This window comes from Malus sylvestris, chromosome 16 (genome assembly GCF_916048215.2).
Source record: "Malus sylvestris chromosome 16, drMalSylv7.2, whole genome shotgun sequence".
Lineage (NCBI taxonomy): Eukaryota > Viridiplantae > Streptophyta > Magnoliopsida > Rosales > Rosaceae > Malus > Malus sylvestris.
This window is the reverse complement of record NC_062275.1, coordinates 37,508,452-37,526,239: the sequence shown is the minus strand read 5'-3', so window position 1 is coordinate 37,526,239 and position 17,788 is coordinate 37,508,452. Positions and strand designations below refer to the sequence as shown.

General features: G+C 37.5%; 1 pseudogene; it reads right to left on the bottom strand.

The window, feature by feature from the left end:
* Nucleotides 1-395: 395 nt before the first annotated feature.
* Nucleotides 396-1,445, bottom strand: LOC126609349 (flotillin-like protein 3; annotated as a pseudogene).
* Nucleotides 1,446-17,788: the final 16,343 nt, after the last annotated feature.

The window sequence follows — 17,788 nt, the reverse complement described above, 5'->3', positions numbered from 1 at the left end:
AAGGTTGGGGGTTAAGGACACGGGTGGATGGGGAATAAGCTGGTTCTGGTTTTGGACTGAAGGGAGGAAGAGTGGGGGGAGACAGGTGGGATAGGAAGAAGATGGGTGGGTCCCACATTATTTTTATAAAAATATTTAAATAAAAATATTTTAATTTTTTTAATAGAAAGTGGGTCCCGTCTCAAGCCATGTCAACATTTAATAGAGGAATTGACAGACAAACTGACGGAAGGTACGACATTGCAACAAATTCAAAGATAAGGTATGACATTGAAATGTTTTAAAGATGGGGTATGAAACTGTGGTTGACCCAATAGTTGAGGTAGTTTTTTTGTAATTCGAAAACTAAGTAGTTTGAATTGAAATGAATTCAGAGCTCAGTTGCTGACAACATGCTAGTTTGATGTGCCAAGAGTCGAGTTGGTAGAAGGAGAATTGGACAAAGTCCCCAACCAAGGTGGTGGCAACATGCCAGTTTGCTCATTAATTGTCGTGAACAACGATGGCAATGTCTTGTAAACACTCGCAATCTCTTTGAAAGCCCCATTGGCACCGTCATCACTGCCCTTTGCGCCACTAGTAGTCCAACTGCTAATCTTGGGCTGAAGACTGCACACGGCGTCAGCATTGATCTGGGCAACTTGTTGAAACATGCCATTGTTGATCACCAAGAAGTCCCTCACAGCTGCATAGTTGCCTCTAACTGCGTCCAAAAGAGAGCGTGGATATGCGCCTTGGGCTTGTCCAAGGGCCATGAGTCCTTCAACCTCTCTTTTCTTTGCATAACATTATGCATCAGCAGCTTGTTGACGAGCATAGAGTCCTGCCTCGATCATTTTTTACTTTGCATAAAAGTCTCCATCAACGACTTGTTATTTGAAAATACGACCCTGATGGATCAACTATTTCATATAGGTAGAGCACTAGTTTACATAATTTTTCATCTGTATTCATGCGTGCAAAACCAATGCATGCATATATGTATTCTATATAATATTTAAGAAGGAAAAAGAAAGAAGCACAAGACGTACCTTGGTTTCATACTCAACACTGGCCTCAGTCAATAACTCACCCTTAAGCTTCTCCATTCTAGTCAAGGCATTTATCTTCTCCACCTCTTTTTGCAACTCTGCCTCTCTCGATGCTATCGCCTTTTCAGCCTCTACCTCAGCCACATGCGCCTCTTCATATTCTTCTTTATCGGCTCAGCATCGGCTTCTGCTATCTCAGCCTCCCTTATATTCTCAAACACCATCACCTACGTCCTAGTCTTAATCTCCTCCATCTTCCCCTCTCCCTCCCTATGCATCATAAAAATCTTCGTTTATGCATCAATCTATGTTGCGTTCTACAACATCAACCCCTACCTCTCTTTCGACCCTATATATCTCCCATTTCTTCTTCGTTTTTGCCACGTCTACCCTAGCCTGATTCGCCGCCTTCATCTGTATCTTCTACCCCACAACAACAACAACAACAACAAAGCCTTTTCCCACTAAGTGGGGTCGGCTATATGAATCCTAGAATGCCATTATGCTCGGTCCTGTGTCATGTCCTCCGTTGGATCCAAGTACTCTAAGTCTTTTCTTAGAGTCTCTTCCAAAGTTTTCCTAGGTCTTCCTCTACCCCTTTGGCCCTGAACCTCTATCCCGTAGTCGCATCTTCTAACCGGAGCGTCAGTAACCCTTCTTTGCACATGTCCAAACCACCGTAACCGATTTTCTCTCAGCTTTCCTTCAATTTTGGCTACTCTTACTTTACATCGGATATCCTCATTCCTAATCTTATCCTTTCTCGTGTGCCCACACATCCAACGAAGCATCCTCATCTCCGCTACACCTATTTTATGTATGTGTTGATGCTTCACCGCCCAACATTCTATGCCATACAGCATCGCCGGCCTTATTGCCGTCCTATAAATTTTCCCTTGAGCTTCAGTAGCATACGGCGGTCACACAACACGCCGGATGCACTCTTCCACTTCATCCATCCAACTTGTATTCTATGGTTGAGATCTCCACTATATCGTCTACGAAAAGCATACACCAAGGAATATCATCTTGAATATGTCCTGTTAACTCATCCATTACCAACGCAAAAAGGTAAGGACTTAAGGATGAGCCTTGATGTAATCCTACAGTTATGGGGAAGCTTTCGGTTTGTCCTTCATGAGTTCTTACGGCAGTCTTTGCTCCTTCATACATATCCTTTATAGCTTGGATATATGCTACTCGTACTCCTTTCTTCTCTAAAATCCTCCAAAGAATGTCTCTTGGGACCCTATCATACCCTTTTTCCAAATCTATAAAGACCATGTGTAAATCCTTTTTCCCATCTCTATATCTTTCCATCAATCTTCGTAAGTGCCCTCTGTCCTTTGGGTATAATGTCCATGGATGGAGGTTGCAAGATTGAAAGAGAACTTCTATGGGATTTTTTTCATTTGATTAAGCTTTTCTCTCTAATGTTTTTAGGGGGTGTCAGATTGCAAGAATGAATGACAACATGAATTGGATTTTGGGTTGCTTCAGATTACTACTTTCAGCTATAGCTATAGTTCATTTTAGGTTGATGTATAGAATTGGATTTGTTGTATCAAATGCTACAATTTTGTAGTGACATACAATGTGTTAATAGCCTTTTGCTATTGTAAGTACAAGTGAGCCTGTGGTTGTAAATTGTAATGAGACAAAGTGATATCTTATACAACTCATCGTATGGCTGACATGATTTCTTATGCCTTGGCCCTTTGCTCCTTATATGCTTTATTCACTATGATATATAGCATGACAGTACATTACTCAAATGACAGGTGCACTCAATCTTAAAACGTGAAAGTTATGGAACAATAATTAAGAGCAAAGTTATTGTTTCAAGTGACTGTAATCTCAATGCTTCCTACTATCTAGTGCTACAATCACATGAAGACTGGCGCTATTCGCGATCACATATGAGTCGGGGTTGCCTATTGCAACATGTACGACAGGACTGGCACCTACTTGGATCCAAGGCGAGCATGCGGTGCAGATGTGAACATACACGTGAAAGACTGGCCTTGGCCCTGGGTGAGCACTAACACCGGGTGCAGCTATGATGAGTAGACTACATAAATATAAGCATGCCATAATGATTCAATAATTCTAGTCAACATAATAAACTTACCACCGTATCCCATAGGATCATTTTAGCATTTCACAACAGTACAACATTTCTTATAACGTTATTTAATCATGGCATGATATGCATAAATCAATTCAAAAGCATTTGTGGAAACTATAAAGTTTATATATATATATACACACACACACACGAAAACAAATGCCCACTCACTGATACGTGGATAGATCGTAGCCTTCTAGCCTTACTTAACCTCGTACGTCCTCGGGATAAGTCTCACCTATATGCGAAGTAACTAAACTAATTAATTAATAAGGACATAAACGAAAAGGCCAGGAAAAACCCCCTATAGTTTGCTTAAACGGAGGATTTAAATATACGAAAACATTCTACTCAACGACGTGGACCCGTACATGTTAACCATTCGCCGGCCGGTGGCCAGACGCGCCATTATGTGCGGCCACACACGCCTGACAGGCTGACAATAACCCTAGGGGGAATATTTCGTCAAACTTGACGAAATATTCCATTAATGGTAACGGCGTCAATTACTTTAACGACATTAGAATATTTCGTTAACTTTAACAGAATATTCTGTGTTCTTCTCCAGTGGACCTCCACCGCCGTCCGCCGCCATCTGTGGAATTTTCACCGGTTTTTGGAAAAATTTCAAATCTTCATATCTTGCTCATTTCTCAACCATTTTTAACGAACTTTATATGGATTTGAAGCCTGGGAAGAGGAGAATAAGATTTTACCTCTTAAAAGTTCAAAAGGTGGACGTAAGTGGATCAAAATCCACTCGACACTCTTGGCCTTACTTTCGTTGTCTCAAACCCAAAGGTCTCCTCGTCGGCTCCACTTCAAAACTAGGCTAATGGCCTTGGGGAGTCACCTCTAAGCTTCCAAGACTCCCAAAACCATGCAACACGGCTGGAAACACATTGGAGTACAACCCTCCAAGTCGGAGCTTTCGAGTTGACGAGTCAAAACTTGATCATTTTCGAATCGGCTTGTAGGGCTGGGTTCATGGGTTCGAGATGAGTGTGATGGTGGTGTTGTTGGGTTCGATCTACAAGTTTTGATGATGGTGTGTGTGTGTTGCAGAGGGGAAAGAGTCACGGGCGAGGGAGAAAGAGAAGGATAAGGTAAGAGAGAGAGTGACAACTTTCTGATTGGGCAGAGAGGAGAGAGAGTGATCTAATTGGTGGAAAAGAAAGAAAATCTAATTAGGTGAGGGAATTGAGGAAATGAACTGCTTGGTAAGGGGAATAGGTACAAGGGTCAATTTTAAAGAAGAAAAATGATAAGGTTTTTAGATTTTGTACAATAAGTCGTACACAAAAATCTGTCTCCTTATCAAAAACAGTGTTTCCAACACTGATAAATTAACACACTCATGTACAATTCTACCCATTGTTAATGTACTTTAATTGTGCGTAACTTTTTCGTTATAGATCCGATTTGGGTCTAATTTGCACTCACGGGATCGTAACAACGAGTACTAATTAATTACGATAACAAGAAAAATAAATTAAAGCCGAATAATCACGTCCATGTCACTTTGCCCACAAGGGCATAAATGTCAATTTACACACTCGAGGAGAAAATTACATGGCAAAATTAGGGACAGGTCGTCACAGATGTGGAGAGTTTTAGACATTAAATGACTTGGATGATGATGTGGATTATAACTAATAAAGAAAACATTTATCCAAAAATTAATATCTAATAGGATAAAATTGAAAAAACCAATAATCAAGCTTTGAACCTAGCGTAAAAAATTCAAAAATAAGAAGAAAAAAAAACATGAAAATACTGTAACCAATAATCAAGCAATGCCTTGGATGAAATCTGCTCTTTCATTTTATAAAAAATGAACCCTAATAAATAACAAAAAAGGAATGATTAAAAAAAAAAGGTGATACTAGGGACAGGATTAATAGTCAGTGGAAACGAAATTGCTATAATAAAAAAAAAAATTGAAAGCGCAGACGAATGAAATTAAGTTGTTTGTTTGATTCCAAAAGCTAAAAAAAGTAGAAAAATCATCAATTTCCTAAATCGACAAAACTAAAAGGATTTTGCAAAACCTAATTTAATCACCCTACACATATGAACAATAATATACGGTTTAGGGTTTTGTAGGTTTTGCTTACGTAATGAAGATTCTAGAGACTAATAGCTTGATTCGTTGTAGAAGGCATCAAAATTTCATATCAATCCTATGAAAGTTGCAGACCTCATCGGCAAAGAGGGAAATGGAGGTTACAATACTTTGAATCAATGGAGTTTTACCTTTCTTGTTTGCATGCTTAAAACTAGGGTTTCTTCCTTTTTAATTTTATTTTTAATTACCTTCCATATTTATGCTTTTTGAATTTTATTTTTATGTTTAATCTAAGTTAAAATCCACTTAAGCATCCATGTCATTTAATGAATGAATATGAACCTTTGGATGTTTTATAATCTAAAGGTTTAAAAAAAGTGTAAAAATATTTGTCAAAATGTTTGTCCCTTGATCCCATATATATATATATATATATATATATATATATATCTTAATCACACAATTTCATTAAAGCCAATCCAACGGTCAAGAGGGCGCTCCCATTTTTCTAGAAAAATGGAGATCCCTCATGTTACAGGCTTTAATGAAATTGTGTGGTTAAGATTAAATAGCTCATAAAATCTTTTTTTTATGCTTTTTTCTTCTTTTCCCTATTTACTTTTTCTTTTCTGTTCTCTCCTCTTCCTTGCGACACAGACGCACATGCATCTCCCACGAACAAAGCTTTGTGCTCAACTAAACCACAAGCCATCGCGTCTAACCTTTGAGATTTCAGGTATGGATTTCCTCCTCATTCACTATTTTAAGTGATTAATTTGGATATTGGGTTGAACAATTGGGGTTTATATTTTTCGAATTCTAAACGCAAAAACCTATTTCCATTCTGATTCGGGATGAATCTAGTTTCGAATGGGTCCATAAATTTGGTGGTTTCCTTTCAGGTTTAGGGTAAAAACCTTTTGAGTTCTAATTCAAATTGGTTACAGATTTGAACGTGTCCATAAATTTGGTGGTTTTCTTTATGGTTTTAAGGTAAAAACCTTTTGATTTCTAATTCAAATTGGCTTATAGATTTGAATGAAATGAATTAATAGAGTATGAACTTGGGACCTTATAACCTTTTGGGTTTTGATTTTGCAGGAAAGCCACCGATTGGCAAGGACTTGCTATTAAGGCTGCCATTTTCATTATAATTAAATTGTTTGCCATTTGCTTTTACTTATTAAATTGACTGTGTATATGCCATATCTTGCCAATCATGCCATTTGCATTACTCGTTTGAACATTTGCTTTCTATTAAGGCTGCCATTTGCTTTTGGGGTATATTTCTTAGATGTAGTTGATCCTTTGGTGTTCTTCCCACCAAAAAATTCTCTATCAAACAACACAAATGATTATGCTTGTTACATTTTTTTTTTTGCAGGAGCCCTTCAAGTATTTACTATGAATATGGATTATCCATGAATAATCACTTGCTGCTTGATCAAGCATGAGCCCTTTAAGTCTTTATTTATCAATTTTTGTAAATTAGTATTGTTTTTCACTGTGTATGAGAAGCATTGTAAAAGAATTGGATTGATATTTAATGAAATCAAAATAGGCATTTGATGTCTTCCATGTTGCCTCCAAAGTTGGTATGCTATCGTTCTTGTGTCATTGAATATAAATTTCTAAATAAAGTCATACAAAATACTCGAATTCCTTCAAGTTCATGGCCAATTCCTCTAAATTCATAGAATAAACTTATACAAAACAGAGGAACCCCATTAACATTATGTAAATCAGGAACAAAAAAACTGAGATTAGCATCCCATAGATAATGAGTGCTCCTCATCCTAACCAAAAATAGAAATCATAAAAATGTTGATTAACAATAATAATGCTATTATACCTACAAATAATGCTGGAAGGATTGCCTGTCATCAATAACATTTTCATGTAACATTTTGGTCCACATGGCCCATTCTACATCAAAGACAACAAACGCATTTCAACTATTGATATATTAATTGCATGATATACATAGAAAAACATGCGGAGTATGTATTCTTACCGATTATGGAGCTTTGGATAATTTCTTTTGTCATGATTAACTCCATATTGCCCACACCCATGACAAAGGTTACCATTAACCCTTTTCTTGCATTTTCTTTTTGCAAGACGTTCCACATCTTCTTTGGTTGTAGGAGGCTCCACATTTTCATTGCTACTACCAACCAATGGCTTAATCTTTTCATTCACAACATCCATCGTCTCACAAAAGAGTTTACTTGCCTCATCATTTAGAATGACTTTATCAATCAAATGTGAATATTATTGGAATAATGTACCACACCTTTCAAGTTCGAATTTGTCAACAAATATCTCCACACTAGAGTTGTCTACCGTAACCAAAGGTTTTGTAGATTTAGTCAAGGAATTAAATATCGATATTATCGGCGAAATATCGCCGATAATATCGTTTTTTTGACCCGGCGATATTTTTTTTAGTAAAAATAAAATATCTTTAAAATATCGCGATAATATCGCTAATATCGCGATATTACCGATATTACCGATATTATCGCGATATTCGTCGTCGTCGCCGCCGCCGGGAGGTGAGAAAGGGATCCAGAAACCAGATCGAAGAAGATGGATCCAGAAACCAGATCGAAGAAGAAGGATCCAGAACCCAGATCGAAGAAGAAGGATCCAGATCGAGGGAGAGACGGAGACGGAGAGACCGAGGGAGAGACGGAGACGGAGAGACCGAGACGGAGACGGAGAGACCGAGGCAGAGATGGAGACGGAGAGACCGAAGGAGAGATGGAGACGGAGAGACCGAGGCAGAGACGGAGACGGAGAGACCGAGGCAGAGACAGAGACGTAGAGACGGAGATGGCGATGAGGTGGTGTCGCCGTTGATGTGGTGTGGAAGTGAGGGTGTGGGTTGTTCACGGGGAGAAGGAGAGAGTGCAGAGATGCAGAGAGTGCAGAGAGTGCAGAGAGGGCGAAGAGGGAGAATGAGGGTTGTTCACGGGGAGAAGGAGAGAGTGCAGAGAGTGTAGAGAGCGATGAGGAGGTGTCGCCGTTGAAGTGGTGTGGAAGTGAGGGTGTGGCGTGTGGGTTGGTTCACGGGGAGAAGGAGAGAGTGCAGAGAGTGCAGAGAGAGAGCACGGTAGAGATGAGAGAGTGAGGGAAAAGAGAGATCTGAGAGAAAAGAGAGACGGGGACACAAAAGCAAGGTGGGCCCCCTGGGCACACCTATTAAGATCTAAAAATAATTTTAAAAGCAAGATAAACTCAAACTTAGTGAAAATACAATTTAAATTGGGGTGGGTGTAACAATCTACCCCTCTTAAAAGAATTTCGTCTCCGAAATTTAAAATCACTTACTAAACTGAAATACTAGAAAATAGGAAGAAGAATATATGTATAAAGAGAAATCAAGTCCAAATAATTACATCATATTAAAATTTGATTAATTTTTTTTCAGTTACATATATTCTATATGATAAATTTCTATTTTAAATCAAGTCCAAATAATTACATCATATTGAAATTTGATTATTTTTTTTTCAGTTACATATATTCTATATGATAAATTTCTATTTTAAATCAAGTCCAAATAATTACATCATATTAAAATTTGATTATTTTTTTTTCAGTTACATATATTATATATGATAAATTTCTATTTTAAATCAAGTCCAAATAATTACATCATACTAAAATTTGATTAATTTCTTTTCAAGTATCTACTTTTGAACTACTCACCACGTTCACTCTATGTGATACTAAGTCACTCATGTATCTTACCATACAATGTATAAAGTGTAAAATATTGTACTAATTCATTATATATAAATGATTATGGTGTGTTTAAACTTATTTCATTAATTACTACATATTTTCTATACTTACAATGTTTGCCAGCTCGCTATATAATCAACTTAAATCAGTTAAATCCATCATGCAATGCATTTCCTTTCAATTTTTTGTGATAAACTAATAGATAATTGACTAAATAAACATCCTGCAAAGTTTCAATAAAAATTTCCAAGTTTTTCTTACAATTTCCGTGGTTTCCATGTAATTTTTATCGATATTAATATTATCCTGATATTTCCGTGTTTTCGGACTACCGATATTTCCGATATTACCGATATTTTCTTCCTTGGATTTAGTCCATCTCTTCAAGATGTATTCATCCTGCAATATCTGAAGTTGACGTACTTTATGCAAATATGCCAAAGGATGACTGCATGGGATTCTTGAACTGTCAAATTGCTTGTAGCTAAATGATGCAAAATCCCTAGATTTTTCATACAAAATTTCACGAACTCTACCCTTTTTGTCATCAATGGGCAAAACTTTAAACATGTTACAAGTATTATGTTCACTTGTAAGCTCAATATTATAGCAGTAACTTTCCCACAACTGCTTTTGAAAATCAAGGTAGTAGCTACGTGTATAAATATTGGCCATTTGCGCATCCATCTTAATAGGGCATTTGAGTTTTGGCCTTTCATTCAAATCAATGTGATCTGCCTTCAACTCCGAATGACGTTGGCGTACCAATGCCTTATTATATTTAACCATAAACTCAAGGAAGGAGTTGTTCTTGGAAACATATTTCTTTAGAAATGAATGTCCACTCTCAGCTCTCTGACTAGTTGAGCAATTTGTAGAAAAAACATGATTCACATAGGTTGGAACCCAAGTAGATTGAATCCTATACATTGATTGCAACTAGTTGTTACCAGATAATCCACTTTTTGAAACAATGGCCATCCATTTCACATCAAACTCCTCTCTAGTCTCTGGCTCCCAATACATGATTTGAAATCTAAATAATGATCTCTGTATTTGATCACATGAAACTTTTTCGAGAACTTATCCAAAATCTACCACATACAAAATCTGTGAAACGTGTTTGGAAAACAATAGGGAATAGCTTTTGTCATTGCTGAATCTTGATCAGTAATAATCATTTTTAGAGCATCACCTGGCATGACATTAAAAAATTCTCTAAATAACCAAATGAATGAATCTGTCGTCTCGTCACTTAGAAAAGCACCAGAAAAAATGATTGTTTACACCCATGAACGGGGCAAATATCATACTATACGAATTGGTGTTGTATGTAGTGTCAAGAATGACCACATCACCATAAAACTTGTATGCTTGCCTAGAACTTGAATCGGCCCAAAAACTTTGAGTAATCTTGTGTTCTTCATTTGCTTGAATCTTGAATGCGAATTCAAATTTTTTTTCTTGCTCTAGCAAAAAATCATCGTGCAACATTTTCCATCATGCCCTTTCATCTGGTTTCACACTTTTGTTCGATAATTATATAAATTCCACCTATTTGCAATCCAAGAATGTCAAATTGTTTGTGTGGAGGTATGTTTGCCATGTCTAACTGATCAACTAATATTTTATGACATTTAATAACTTTGTGATGAGACTTTAGCAAGTGGCATCTTCGTGGGGATGCTATTGGATGATTATGACCCTCATCAAATATAGTGACTCTATACCCACCAAGTTTAATCTCACAACTATCAATCTTGCTTTAAAACCCTCTTTGGTTAATCCACGACACTTTTGTTTGTCACCAATTCATTCTTTTGTATTACTTCCCTCTTTGTTGCACACAAACTCCTTTCTCGTGATCTCAACATCCTTATTTTTCTTACTTGAATGCATTCAGACACTAAACCGAGCCTCCCTTGCATAGTTGTTGTAAAATCCAAGCACTTCGTCTAATGTTTCAAAATGTTGACCTATGGTAGGCTTGAACTCATTACTTGAGGATAGAAAAAAACAAATACTAGCTACAATTTCTGACTGATTTTCCATGGGAACTTGCATTTCATTAGCTTCCATAACTTGAATAGGCATTTTGTCAGTTTCCGTAACTTCAATAGCCATCTCATTAGCTTCCATAACTTAAACATTAGCACAACCAAACATCCACACCAAAAAGAATAATAAAAAGCATCAACAAAACTTGAAAAGAAGAACAAAAGTCAAATTATTCAACTACTCCACTAACACATTCAAATCTATAAGCCAATTTGAATTAGCACTCAAAAGGTTTTTACCTTAAAAGAAAACCACCAAATTTATGGACCCATCCAAACTTGTAACCAATTTGAATTAGAACTCAAAAGGTTTTTACCCTAAAACCTGAAAGAAAACCACCAAATTTATGGACCCATTCGAAACTGGAACCATCCTGAATCAGAATGGAAATAGGTTTTTGTGTTTAGAATTCGAAAAATATAAACCCCAATTGTTCAACCCTATATCCAAATTAATCACCTAAAATAGTGAATGAGGAAGAGACCCTTAACTGAAATCTGAAAGGTTAGACACGATGGCCTGTGATTTGGCTAAGCACAAAGCTTTGTTCGTGGGAGATGCCTGTACGTCTTTGTCGCAAAGAAGAGAAGAGAACCAGAAAAGAAAAAGGAAATAGGGAAACGAAAAAATGAAAAGGAAAAAAAGAAGATTTTATGAGCTATTTAATCTCAACCACACAATTTCCTTATGGCTATTCAAAGGTCAAGATGCTGCTCCCTTTTTTTTTAGAACAATGGAGATCTCTCTTGTTAAAGGATATGTATATATATATATATATATTGTATAAAGAGAGAATGAACATGGGAAGAGAAGAGAGAGAAAGGGAGCCGGGCCAAGTGGAAGATGATAGATAAAATAAGTGGACTGATGGAGGAGTGGAGAAAGGAGAGAGAGAAAGAAAGAAGAGGGGGTGGGGCCAGTGGAAAAAAGGAAGGAGTTATAAACCCCTGAGAGTGCAAAGTTACGATTTTGCCCCTATTTGGGTAATATACATAAATTGTTCAATTTATGCATTGTTCATAAGGGCACGTACCATCTAAAAGGAAGAAAATGAATGCTGAGTAATAATGACTCAATTTATGCATCCTCAAAAACCTGCTGCAAATTCATCATAACACACGTCCTTGAGTTATGTCGTCCGAATTGTTGTTTTCACTTCAGCTGTGGTCATCACATGCACACTGATCTTTATTTCTCCTATCCTATCTGCTGCCGAAGCCACGTCTATCCTAAGTTACTTTGCGAGGTTACCATCGTCGAAAAGGTTGTTGAGCCTCGGGGAAAAATATATTGATTGAACTAGTTAATCGATCGATTATGGGCCATAACCATAGTCCGGTTGCTAAGTCATACCAAAGGACATTCCAGTATTCTACTAGAATTTGGAAATTACTCCGATAATGTCCTGGGTAACCACAATTAATTAAATGTGCTTCGGTCCAGCGGTTGTTGTCACAATTAAATGAAACATGTAGTTAAACATGTAGTGCATCCTTTTGGAAAGAACCACTTCATGATTCACTCCCAAAGAAATGCACACTACTCGCCGATATCCTACTCACTGGAGCAGTAGTCACCTTAGATCTACCATACGCATATCCCAAAAGTTGTCCATTCTTCTTAAACACCGTCTTCACTACCTATTCATCTTTCTTCTTACAAATTACTTTTTGCTCCACATTCAGAGTTATACAGAAAGAAACTTCCTAAATAACTCCACCATTAACCACAAAACAAGCATAAAATTTATGGGTTAATTTTAATATAACCTAATTCTCAGTTTCTTCTTTGTTATTTCCAAATCCCGGACACAAATTAATAAATCTCTGAAATTCCCACTCTTAACCGGCTACCGACATAGTTCCTTGCTTAAGCGATGGAAACTTTTGTCTCTACACCACTTGAAATCTAGAACTTAAGAAATTAGTCTTAAATTTTCCTTGAATAAAACCCAAGTCATTGGCTATTCACCGACATCGTCCTCTTTTCTACTTTCCACCCATACTTAGCACTCCCGACATGAAGAATTTTGTGGTGCACACCTTTCGATCTTCCGTACATCTCGTAACTTCTACTACATCATTTATGTTTTCTAGCCAAAACTTGGCTTCATCATTTGATCTTCGGTCATCAATTGAACATGCTCCATGACTTAAGACAATCTCTGTCCGAGTACAACCTTACTTTTCCAATGGGGATTTGTTGGGATAATACCTCAATTAACTGCTATAAACCAGGTACAACAGTTCACACACACGAAAATAGAATATTTTTGTCAAATCGACATCAATATCCCATCAAAATATACTGGCATCATTCAATGCAAATGTATTTTCTACTGACTATGCTCTACTACCAAATTAACACACCCGACCCGATTAGCCTTCTAGCTAAGGGTGGAAATGTGATGGCTATCACTAAATTGACAATTAAACCCCATTATAGAGGTGACGAAATACCATCAGCTTAATGACGAAGCCATAAGTAAGGAAATTGTGATATGAAATATTTCGAACCGAAAGGCTCATTTATTTATTTTTATACTAACGTCTAGGTTCCCTACACAACCTCCCCACTTGGTACACATTCTAGGACTAAATTTCATTTTTATCGGATGTCACATCAGTAAGAGCATAACAGTAGTGCATACAACAGTAAATCATAATATTGATATGGAGATTTACATGTAAGTTCTTGAAAAATTACATGGACTAATTAAAATAGTTCAAAACCACGAAACACCCTCTCAACTCGTTTGAGGCGTTCACTTTACGGATTGAAGCAATTCGGCGGATGTGATATACCCGTCTAAGTGATTAATTGATATGCCAAGGATATGAAATTATGCCCTTGCATGTAAATTAAGAAGTTATATTCCGAATTAGTAAAGTTTCAGTTTATGTCCATGACATAAATCTCACTAAGACTTTGGAAGAGCTTGAGAAAACTGCCTCGCACATAAAGATGGAATTTTAGATGAAGGATCTTAGGAAAACTCGTTAGTGCCTTGACCTGCAGTTCGAGCATTGTTTTGACTATATTTTAGTATATCAGTCGAACTATACCTTGAAGGTGTTACCTTTGGGTATACCTATGATCTTCCATAAGCTATATGAAAATGAGGCCCTTGAAGAGGTTATGGAATCCGAAGTTTCATATATGAGTTCAACTTTGCGCTTTGTTGTACTTAGCTCATTGCAATTAGATAGGACATCACATTTGATGTTGATCTATTGGTAAAGATGCAGCATTGCACTTACACGCAGCCACTAAATTGGTATCAAAGACGTTTTTGTGCTACCCTGAAGGTATTACAAATTTGGGCTTATCCCTACGCATCCCGAGCGGATATGACCCCCTGATTCTCGGAATGATGCTTGCCTTATTGTTATGCTAATGCTGATTACTTATCAAACCCACACAAGGCACATCCCTGGATGGTTATGTTTCTATCATTACAGACACCACAATATCTTGAAGGTTCACAATATGACCTTAGTTGCAAAATCTTTTAATCATTCCAAGACTCACATCACTTCAGTACGCCACATGTAAGACATGGTTGAGAGTTCTTGTTGAGCATATTCGAAATACCTATGGTTTTCATCCATCGATGAGTCTCGACAACGATCCATGAAAGCTATGTCGCATGTATCAATCAAACCAATACATGATACATTAATGAAGTTAATGCCAGATATATTGCGTCTACATCATATATCAAGAGATTGAAGTCAAGCAATATGATCCCACATAACCTTGCTGACCTCTTCACGACGTCACTACCGAAGTCTACCTTCCAAAAACTTGTCCAGGGAATTGGTATGCCTAACTATTCATATGCAATGCATTTAGTTCTCTTTTGGAAGTTTTGTCAAACTCAAAGGGAGTATCCAGAAGTATAATCACTTGATCTTAATGTACTTTTTTTCCCTATGATTAGAAGCATTTTTTTCACTAGGTTTTTGCTACCTAACTAGGTTGTGACGATGCATCCATCTGGGCTGATCATACCCTTGTGAGCTTGCTACTTATGTCCAGAAGACATACACTTTTAACTGAATACAACTTCTCACCTTTGTCCTTAGTCTATGGGTTTTTTTTTATCCCACCTTGGGTTTTACCATACCGAGATTTTGTGAGTTTTACCTTTTATGCATTATTTCGTTGATTTGAGATTCGCATTCACTCATTGCGTCTACAACTTGTCCAACTGAACTTACTTCATCGTTGCAGACCTAATGCACCATTTACTTGAGTAATTACACACTAAAGGGGGAGCTTTGGAGTCATAATAGTTTAGGAATGTGATTGTGTAAATCCTAGGAAATCCTTATGGGATTATACTATATCTTATACTTTAGATATTATCTTATTAGAGTTGTAATCATATTGGAGTAAGGAATTAACCATCCCTACTACTATAAATAAAGGCATAATGGGGTGAGAAATCACACCTCAATATTCACCCAATTCTCTCTCTCTCTATGCTTGCCGCACTTCACTATAATTCTTCAGTGAAATAGGCCTTATAACAAGTTCATCTTAAACTTTTATTTGTGATTGTGTTTTTTTTTTTGTACTTATTGACAATCCTTACCATATGGAGGTGAGTTCCTTAATACGTGACCTATAAAAATAATAACTTAATATAATGTGCAGTTTATTCTTATACATAACAAGCCCAAGTTAAGAGCTTAAATTTTTATGACTATAAGGAGGTTTTTACTACATAGTGGTTTTACTGTATTTAAGTCTAAAAGCAACTTAATACTTCTCTCATGCACAAGAGTTAAAAGTGAAATTTGACACTGTATGGATTGAAGATGATTATTACACTTGAACATTTGGAGCCAACAATGACTTTATAACGTTTAACCTTTTCTTTTAAAATTAGAAAAGTTTGGAAAAGCTACCATTTTATTAATAAACTTTTAAGGACCATTGTTAATCCGTGTTTTCATGTATAAATCGAGAAACATATTCTCATGTGCAGAAGTAAACACTCTCAATCATTTGATTAACAAACATTTAGGGAAAATGTTACAAAACTAGAAAAATGATGATAATTTGATGTATAAAAATGTGAAATATTATTGACACATCATATAACTTGGACAAGGCTAGATATTTAACTTGGTGAGGTTGTTTGGGTATTATGTTGTCTTTCTTATCGTCATGTAATTTGGTGTCACGCTATTGATGTGGGTGCTTTGGCCTTAGCTTCCAATCGTGCTCACACGTCTGCTATTTTATTAGGGATTTGGTCGTTAAAGCCGAAGGTGCTATTTTGATTCGTTTACAAACTCCTTCTCTGTTTTAGGTTTTTTTTTTTTTTTTGGAAACTAGGAACTTCATTCCGGGGCTAAGAAGCCAAAAGGTACACGAAAGGCTACCGAGAGGCAAACACCTAGAAAGACAGACTAAGGTGAAAGTAGTGAAAGGGGATACATCCAGAAGACCCCAATTGTCCCCGATGCCCTCATCGCATCCAAGAATGATCCCATCACATTTGATAAAGCCAACACCACCTTGGTGGGGTTGAATGGTACCTAATTGAACACAAAATCACAACAGGCTTTCCAAATAAAGCAGCAGGTGAAAGCAACATATGACTGAACCCACTTCCTGTTGGCTGTGGAGCCAAGGTTTGAAGACAAAAATGCCTGTAACCAAAGCACCCACGTTTGAATACCTGCTGTATCAACTTTATAGTTTAGAGCTCCTCCAAACAAAATTGCTTCCGCCCATGGACAAAGGAGGAAGAGATGCTTAATAGTTTCCTCTTGACAAAGACAAATGGAACAAGTTTGGGTAGTGGATGATCGTCTTCTAAAGAGATCCGCTCTAGTTGCGAGGCCATTGCGTAGTGATAACCAAAGGAAATGACAAATCTTTGGGGGCACTTCCAACTGCCAGACAACTCTTCATAATTCCTTCGGGACCAATCGAACGCCTGACTGACGATGATCCCTCAATCCAATTGTCCTCAATTAAATCCAACGGTACCCTGACTTAACCAAGTACCTTCCATTCTTGCTAGTTGCCCAAACTAACCGATCCTTCCTTCTCGAGTCGTCGAATGGCGTGTCTCTAATAGCCGCTTGAGCCACCGCATAGAGAAACGGCTACAGAAAGCTTATATTCCACTCACGGGATAAGGAGCATATAAGAGAGTTGACACGCAAGTTTGTAGTAACCGCAACTTCTCCAAGCGGCATAGGATGCCTCGCAGGTAAAGATGGCAACCATCGATCCACCCAAACTGCACATCCTTTCCTCCCATGATTTGCCAATGAGATCCAATTCTAAGTAACTCCCGTCCCGTGAGGAGACTTGTCCAGGCCCAAGAGGCCGGACCCCCTTTTTCGGCATCCCAAAATGAACAGTTCGGGAAGTACTGGGCCTTGATAACTCGAGCCTAAAGAGAATTTGGTTCAGAAATCAAACGCCAACATTGTTTGGCAAGCAAAGCACCATTGAACTCTTGAAAATTCTTGAAGCTCAATCCTCCCATATCCTTTGGAAGACCAAGGACCTCCTTCGAAACCTAATGAATCTTCCGCAGGTCCCCCACCAAAAACCAGCAACCAAAGCGTCCTTCTCTGTTTCTGGTTTTGAGCATTTGAAAAACATGTCCCATGCCCTTCCGCTTGAGGGGTGATATCGACACATCATGGGCTCTATTGGACAAGTGCTCTCCTGATGATAAGTTAAACCAACGGTTGAGGATTAGTTAGTTATATATAA